This window comes from Hibiscus syriacus, unplaced genomic scaffold, assembly GCF_006381635.1.
Source record: "Hibiscus syriacus cultivar Baekdansim isolate YM2019G1 unplaced genomic scaffold, ASM638163v2 tig00113725_pilon, whole genome shotgun sequence".
NCBI lineage: Eukaryota > Viridiplantae > Streptophyta > Magnoliopsida > Malvales > Malvaceae > Hibiscus > Hibiscus syriacus.
The window spans coordinates 3,895,590-3,903,512 of record NW_024063471.1 but is presented as its reverse complement, the minus strand read 5'-3'; the positions used below and the strand labels follow the sequence as shown (position 1 = coordinate 3,903,512).

The window sequence follows — 7,923 nt, the reverse complement described above, 5'->3', positions numbered from 1 at the left end:
AATGTTTTATTAAAATCATCTAATTTTTATGGTGTCTCAATCGCACCTTAAATGATTGGTGACGACTCCTCACATTTCGAAAAATCTTTTCAAAAGAGAAATACCGAGTCGGTATCGATCTTTCCCGCCCGGACGAAAAACGGTGTCGACAATGATAATGACAGTGACAGTGACACTGTGTAACTAGCTTATGAAATATTGCTATCATATTATTAAAATATAAAATATTTTCTAAATGTATAAAATCTATTAATTTATATCAATACAAATGGATTAGAATACTTTCTTCATGTTGGAGGAATGACAATTTGCAAAGGCCCACGCACAAAACTTAAAAGATAATACCAATTTTGTGGTACCATCCGAACCCCTAGTATTCAAGTAACTTTATTTTCTTACAATCTATAAATGTACATGAGATTCGTTCAAAATAATTACGGATTGAGAAATATATTTTAGGGTAAGTATATATATATATATATATATATATATATATATATATATATAATAATCTAAAATTTATTTATGGCATGAATACAAATAAAATCTTAGGGTAAGTATATATAATCAATAAAATACATAATTATTCGAAGAAAACTTGAATTTCAGGATAAACATTTGTCCACCTCTACATCCTAATAGATCTGTCACTGATTGAAAATATATAATGAGATTTTTATTTTTTTTAGATGAATGACTAAAATTTTCATTAACTCAAAGATAGTAGTAATCTACTACAAAGAACTCAAAACAACAACTACTAAAAAATAGCAATAGCTAAAGCCATCCCCAGAACAAATTAAACCTTCCAAGCAAATAACAACGAACATGTAATGCCTCAAATCTCGAGTTAATAGTTTCAGGCTAAATGTATTTAATACTTACCACACATAAATCATAAGATATTGAATATCTAAATGTATTTAATTTTACATCTTTTAAGATGACATATCAATGATATATCGATTGAATTGAATTCAATCATTTATTTATTGAAAATCAAATGAGATAAAAAGTTATTTTTCACCATTAAGTATGTAATACTCAAAATATATTAAGTATTAAATGCAATAATTTTGACGTGCATGTGATAAATTCAAAACATAAATTAAGCTTACCTAGGCCTCGATCGTAATCCATTTTCAGTTTATTTATTGAAAGAAGCATTTCGATAAAAAAATGTCGAGAGTTATGTTATATATTTCTTTTATATTTTTAAGTTAAGTTCAATTATATCATTAGGTTTCGATTTCAAATTCATAAGCCACTTAAATCTATTTCAACAGTGGCGAAGTTAGGGTTTGAACATGAGTCCCTTGATTAAATGGGAGAATTGTATCTTTAATTATTTTTAAAAAATAAAAAATGGATTTAAACATTTTTAGTCGTTGGTTGATCGAATTTTTTTCATTTTGACCACTTTTAAATAACAATAATTCAATTATATCTATTTTGATAAATTTTTTACTTTTAGTCCTTCCAAAATATAATATTTATATCTTGATCCCTCAACAGAAATACCTAAACTACCTGTAACTTTCAAGCCTAAACTATCTGTAAGCATAGATTGACCTCTAAATTAGGAATAATTGCACTTAAAGACATTTGATTTACTAAATGTTAACAATACAACCTCAATGAAACTAACCCTAAATTAGCAAGGTGAGAAGAGTAATAGAAATTGAAGGTAATGGGAGATGAAAAATAATGAAGTTTGGTAGCCGTTATTCGTTGCACCAAACAAGAAATCTCTTCTCTATGAGAAAAAAGATTAAAGCTTTAAAGACCAAATTCTCTTTCTTTCTCTCTCTCTCTCAATTGCATTTACAGCTTACCTCCTCCTCCCATTAAATGCAATTGCACCCTCGCAATACGCTCTGCAATGCCAATAATAACTCTCTTCTTCTTCTTCTTCTTCTTCTTCTTCTTCTTCTTCTTTGTCTCTCCATCTTCTTTATATCTGTCACTTTCTTGCTTGTCCTAAGCACCTACATCGTACGCCATTAAAGCTCGAGTCCGAAACAGCTCTCTCTATACCTCTTTCTAAGCACCCTTTAGATGTTTACAGGCAATCGGCTCCTTTCTATAACAGATCCAGAACCACTTGTCTTCCTGGAGGAGCTTTTTAGGGTTCTTTGTTTGGTCAATAAGGTTATCTGCAAGATCGAAACTTGAGTTTAAACTTAGTTATATAGATATTAGCACGTGGGAATCAGATGATGTTCAAGGGTAAATAGAGCCAAAAGAGAAACCCGGGTCAACTTTTGTTCTGTCACTGTTGGAGAATCTGAGGAGTCAACTCAAATCAAATTATTGAAGAAGACGAAGAAGCTATCCATCTATATATATGAATAGATATCGTTTAGGGCTTTTGAGCTTCTGAAATATGCCGGCCGTAGTAATGATTCCGTTGAGGAACCTGCCGCCGATGACCAGTGGTAACGGTAATGTTGGTGGTTTTGGATCAAACTCAGGACTTACCCTTGGTCAGGTTAGAAATTGAGTTTTATAATCTTGTTTTGATTTTTATAATCAAATTGTTACCCAGATTTTTACCACTTTTTTCACACTCTTTGACGTTCATAGACTAATGGGTATTTTCTCAAATTTCCATTTCTTCAAATGTTCTAAAACACAACAGATCTTTCTCTCCTTATCTACTGTTTGGAACTCGAGAAAATGCGTTTTGTAAAGTAATTTTGGTTTTTGTTAGGGTCTTATTTGACTCTTCGAAGCAAAATTCTTCTCGATATTTGAGAAACGAGTCTTATTTAGTCAAACTACTATAAATCCCAACACTCGAATGGTTTTCATGGGATTTGCTTGTTCATTTTGACTTAGTTTTTTGAGTGGGAAACAGATTTTCCATTAAAACCATAACAACAACATGATGGAAGGTCAACTTCACCCTTTTGAATTGACCCAAAACACATTGGAAAGTGAAATTGCCCGATTGAGAGACGAAGAATTCGACAGTACGATCAAATTCGGCAGCGAGAATCATGAAGGTATCTCTGGGGAAGACGATCAAGATCCTCGTCCCAACAAGACACCCGGCACCAGATTCAAGAAATGGAGGCGTAAGCTTTGATTTCACCATTTTAATTCAATAAAAAAGCTTACTGTTTGGTAAATTTTTGTTCCTTGGGTTTTAGGTTTTTCAAAGAGTGCCCTCATCCAGATGACAAACAAAGGAAGGAACTTGGGCGTGTGTTAGGGTTAGAGCCTTTGCAAGTGAAGTTTTGGTTCCAAAACAAACGCACCCAAATGAAGGTTTTTCTTTAATCTTCTAACCGACCTAACTTAGCTCATTTATTGTGTTTAAACGTCTGTGTTTCTTCTTCCACAGACTCAGAATGAACGCCAAGAGAACTCGCAGCTTCGAGCTGAGAACGAAAAGATTAGAGCTGATAATATGAGATATAGGGAAGCTCTTAGCACAGCTTCATGCCTTAATTGTGGAGGTCCTACTGCTGTAGGACAAATGTCCTTTGATGAACATCATCTCCGACTTGAAGATGCTCGATTAAGAGAAGAGGTCCTATCAAGTTATTAGTGTATAAATATCTGTGTGTGTGTGTGTATTCGTAATGGTAATTTTTCTTGAGTACAAATTGCAGATTGATCGCTTATCAGCAATAGCTGCAAAGTATGTTGGGAAGCCAGTGGTGAGCTATCCTCTTCTTTCTTCTCCCATGACTCCTCCATGCACGACCACTCGAATTAGGTTCACAAGCCAGCTCCGGGGAGATGTATAGTGGCAGGGAACTTCTTCGGTCAATAAATGCACCTGCCGAGGCCGATAAGCCAATGATTATCGAGCTCGCTGTTGCAGCTATGGAGGAACTCGTTAGAATGGCTCAAATGGGTGAACCCTTATGGATGGCTAGTCTTGAAGGCTCAACCTCTGTGCTTAATGAAGAAGAGTATATTAGAACTTTTCCCAGGGGAATGGGGACGAAGCCTACCAGCTTCAAGTGTGAAGCTTCGAAAGAAACTTGTGTTTTAATCATGAATCACATTAGCCTCGTCGAGATTCTCATGGATGTGGTAAGATCTTTATGATAATACGCCATTAAAAAGAGTGTTAGCTTTTTTTTAGCGATAATTTCTGGGCTTTCGAATTGGAATTCAGCACCAGTGGCAAAATGTGTTTGCTGCCATAGTTTCAAAGGCTTCCACTTTGGATGTTCTATCAACAGGGATTTCAGGGAATTATAATGGAGCTCTTCAAGTGGTAACTATTCAATATTTACTTTCCCAATTTGCTAATTTACTCCAATTTTTTGTTATTTCAATTTCTGTGATGTGTAATTTTACAGATGACAGCTGAATTCCAAGTTCCTTCACCACTTGTTCCCACTCGTGAGATTTATTACGTAAGATACTGCACGCAACATGCAGAAGGAACATGGGCTATGGTTGATGTTTCATTGGATCATTTATACCCTAATCCGACGGTGAGATGCCGACGAAGACCATCTGGATGCTTGATTCAAGAAATGCCCAACGGGTACTCAAAGGTTATGTGGATCGAACATGTCGAAATCGACGATAGAGGTGTCAACAATCTGTACAAGCGGCTCGTTAGTTCCGGCCATGCTTTTCGAGCCAGCGCAAATGCGGGAATTGATTGTGACATGTTTTTCATTGGGGTCGTTTTGAGTATGTTTCAGTCTTTTGGCCATAGCTTTGGCTACAGGTGTCAGAATCGCGCATAAGACCCCAATCCGGAAAGCTCTTTTCGACGCGCACGCTCTCCGGCCTTTTTTTCAACCTCAAATTCTACCGTTTTCCCCTCCGAATCACTAGATTTAGATATTTTTTATTATTTATGGTAATATTTCGATTGTCAATTAGGAAGTCAATTTAAATCCGATTTAGGCCGGATTTTTTGGAGATTGCTTATTTTATTTCAAATTTCAATTTAGAGTGATTTTCGGGATTTTGCTATTTTTGGCAAAATTCGAATAAAGACGATTTTTGGCTATAACAGTCCGGCTTGTGGACTGATTTTGAGAGTTTTGAATTTATAATATTTTATTAAATCCTAGAGACTTTTTTTTTCTCTGATTTTTTTTGGGCGAATTTTCTCTTGTGAATCATTTGTTAGAGCCCTTGCAGGATAATCACTATTCTGTCTGGCGTCAAAGAGTATGCTGAAGCTAGCTGAGCGTATGGTGATCAGTTTCTGTGCCGGAGTGGGTGCGTCAACCGCTCACACATGGACCACTTTATCGGGAACCGGGGCCGATGATGTAAGGGTAATGACCCGAAAGAGTGTCGATGATCCCGGCAGACCTCCCGGGATTGTGCTGAGTGCTGCAACTTCCTTCTGGCTTCCTGTCTCGCCGAAGAAGGTATTCGATTTCCTCAGAGATGAGAATTCTAGAAATGAGGTACTACAACGCTTTAAAAGAGCTTTATATATATGATTTTGTATATATTACATGTTGTGGTCTCTCCTGGATGCAGTGGGACATTCTTTCTAATGGTGGAGTTGTCCAAGAAATGGCTCAAATTGCTGATGGCAGAGATACAGGCAATTGTGTTTCACTACTTCGAGTCAATGTACGTCGATTCTTCGATTAAATTTATAGATAATTGATGGATTTTATATTCGAATGTTATACAGTTATCTTCAAAATGTATGGAACAATTATATGCAGAGTGCAAATTCAAGCCAAACCAACATGCTGATTCTACAAGAGAGTTGCACTGATGCAACAACTTCGTTTGTAATCTATGCTTCTGTGGACATAGTCGCAATGAATGTGGTTTTAAATGGTGGCGACCCCGACTACGTTGCTCTTCTTCCATCCGGTTTCTCTATCCTCCCCGATGGAACCTTTGGCGTGACGGATGCCGTTAGTGGCTCCGGTGGATCGCTTCTAACTGTTGCGTTTAAGATTTTGGTGGACTCGGTTCCTACGGCGAAACTCTCTCTGGAATCGGTTGCAACAGTTAACAACTTGATCGCATGTACCGTCGAAAGGATAAAGGCTTCTCTTTCATGCAAAAACTCATGAACTACCTCAAGCTTTATAATTTAGCTAGCAAAGTATGTTAACTCAAAAGTACGACCAGTTTACTGTACATATTCGATGCCAAAATTCGAGATATCCATTATGAAATTTGGTCTTTCTTCTTTCCGTTTTTTGATGCAGTGGGTAACAGAAGGAAAAAGGGGGAATGTACTTAATTTAAGAAGAATTTTGGAACTATAGAAGATGGGGGAGAAGTCAAGAGCGCACCTTGAATGAACGTTTTGTTTGGTTGCCTAGAAAATTAAGCTGAGCTAAGCAAAATTCTTCAAGTGTTCAAGAGTTAGAGGTTCGGGATTTGACTTTCCCAAGAAAAAAAATTATTTTCGTAAGTGAATGCAAGACTTTTACGTGTTTTAATTACAAGTAAACAAGCATTGTAGTTCCCCTTTATTCCTTTGTGTCTTGTAATTTTCTAGCAGACAATTCCTTTTCTTTTGGCCATTTTAAATGGATATTCGCTTCTAATTATCCCTACTTTGTTTCCTAACTATATTTCAATGCTTTGCATAGAATTCTCATTTGAATTAACTAATCTCAATAATAAAAAGAAATGTCAATATTTCAAGAAATTTCAGATTCAAATAACCATGTTTGTAAAATGTACGTGCATTATCAATAACTAAAACAATTTTAAACAAATATTATTTTTTTAATCACATATACAAATTAAAAAGACACTTAAATTCATATATGAAAAATTCTAAAAGCACCCATCTTTGACATGTTAGTATTGTAAACCTTAATTTTTTCATTTCGTTTTATTATTATTATATTATTATTAATAAATAAATTACAAATACATCAGAGGTCCATGACCCTAAGCTCGTTTACAAGGCCCATTTACAGTTGGCCCAGTAAAAACCCTAAACCCATTCAGGGTTTCTACTAAGGTCTCATCACCAAGCCGCCTTTGATGCTTCCAGAAGGCCAGCCGCCGCCTCTGCCGACGACTGCCAAGCTATATGGTCCAACCAGCTACTGCCGACGGTCAGCCGTCCCACGTTGACGCCGCTGCTACTTCCATGCCGAGTTGAAGCCTCCAGAAGACTCAAAAATGCCATCCACGTTGTTACCCTATGGTGAGTCACCACCATAGTTCGGTGACTCACCGAGGGTCATCCCTTGTGACCGGTTCAAGGCGAGACTCGGTGGTGGCTATAAAGCCACTGAACCTGCAAAATGAAAAGGAGGAAGACACAGCGAGCAAAGACAGAGACACAACGAGCAACCAAGAGAGCCAGAGAACAATGAACCCAAAACAACAACAAAACCACAAAAAAAAATAGAAATAAACATTACCGAAGAGTCAGTCACCGGAGCCTCTCATCAGAAAACCAAATACCGGGATTTGACTTTCCCAAGAAAAAAAATTATTTTCGTAAGTGAATGCAAGACTTTTAGGTGTTTTAATTACAAGTAAACAAGCATTGTAGTTCCCCTTTATTCCTTTGTGTCTTGTAATTTTCTAGCAGACAATTCCTTTTCTTTTGGCCATTTTAAATGGATATTCGCTTCTAATTATCCCTACTTTGTTTCCTAACTATATTTCAATGCTTTGCATAGAATTCTCATTTGAATTAACTAATCTCAATAATAAAAAGAAATGTCAATATTTCAAGAAATTTCAGATTCAAATAACCATGTTTGTAAAATGTACGTGCATTATCAATAACTAAAACAATTTTAAACAAATATTATTTTTTTAACATATACAAATTAAAAAGACACTTAATTCATATATGAAAAATTCTAAAAGCACCCATCTTTGACATGTTAGTATTGTAAACCTTAATTTTTTCATTTCGTTTTATTATTATTATATTATTATTAATAAATAAATTACAAATACATCAGAGGTCCATGACCCTAAGCTCGT

General features: G+C 35.8%; 1 pseudogene; it reads left to right on the top strand.

Moving 5' to 3' along the window:
• Positions 1-2,869: 2,869 nt before the first annotated feature.
• Positions 2,870-6,044, top strand: LOC120187489 (annotated as a pseudogene).
• The last annotated feature ends 1,879 nt before the right edge of the window (positions 6,045-7,923 follow it).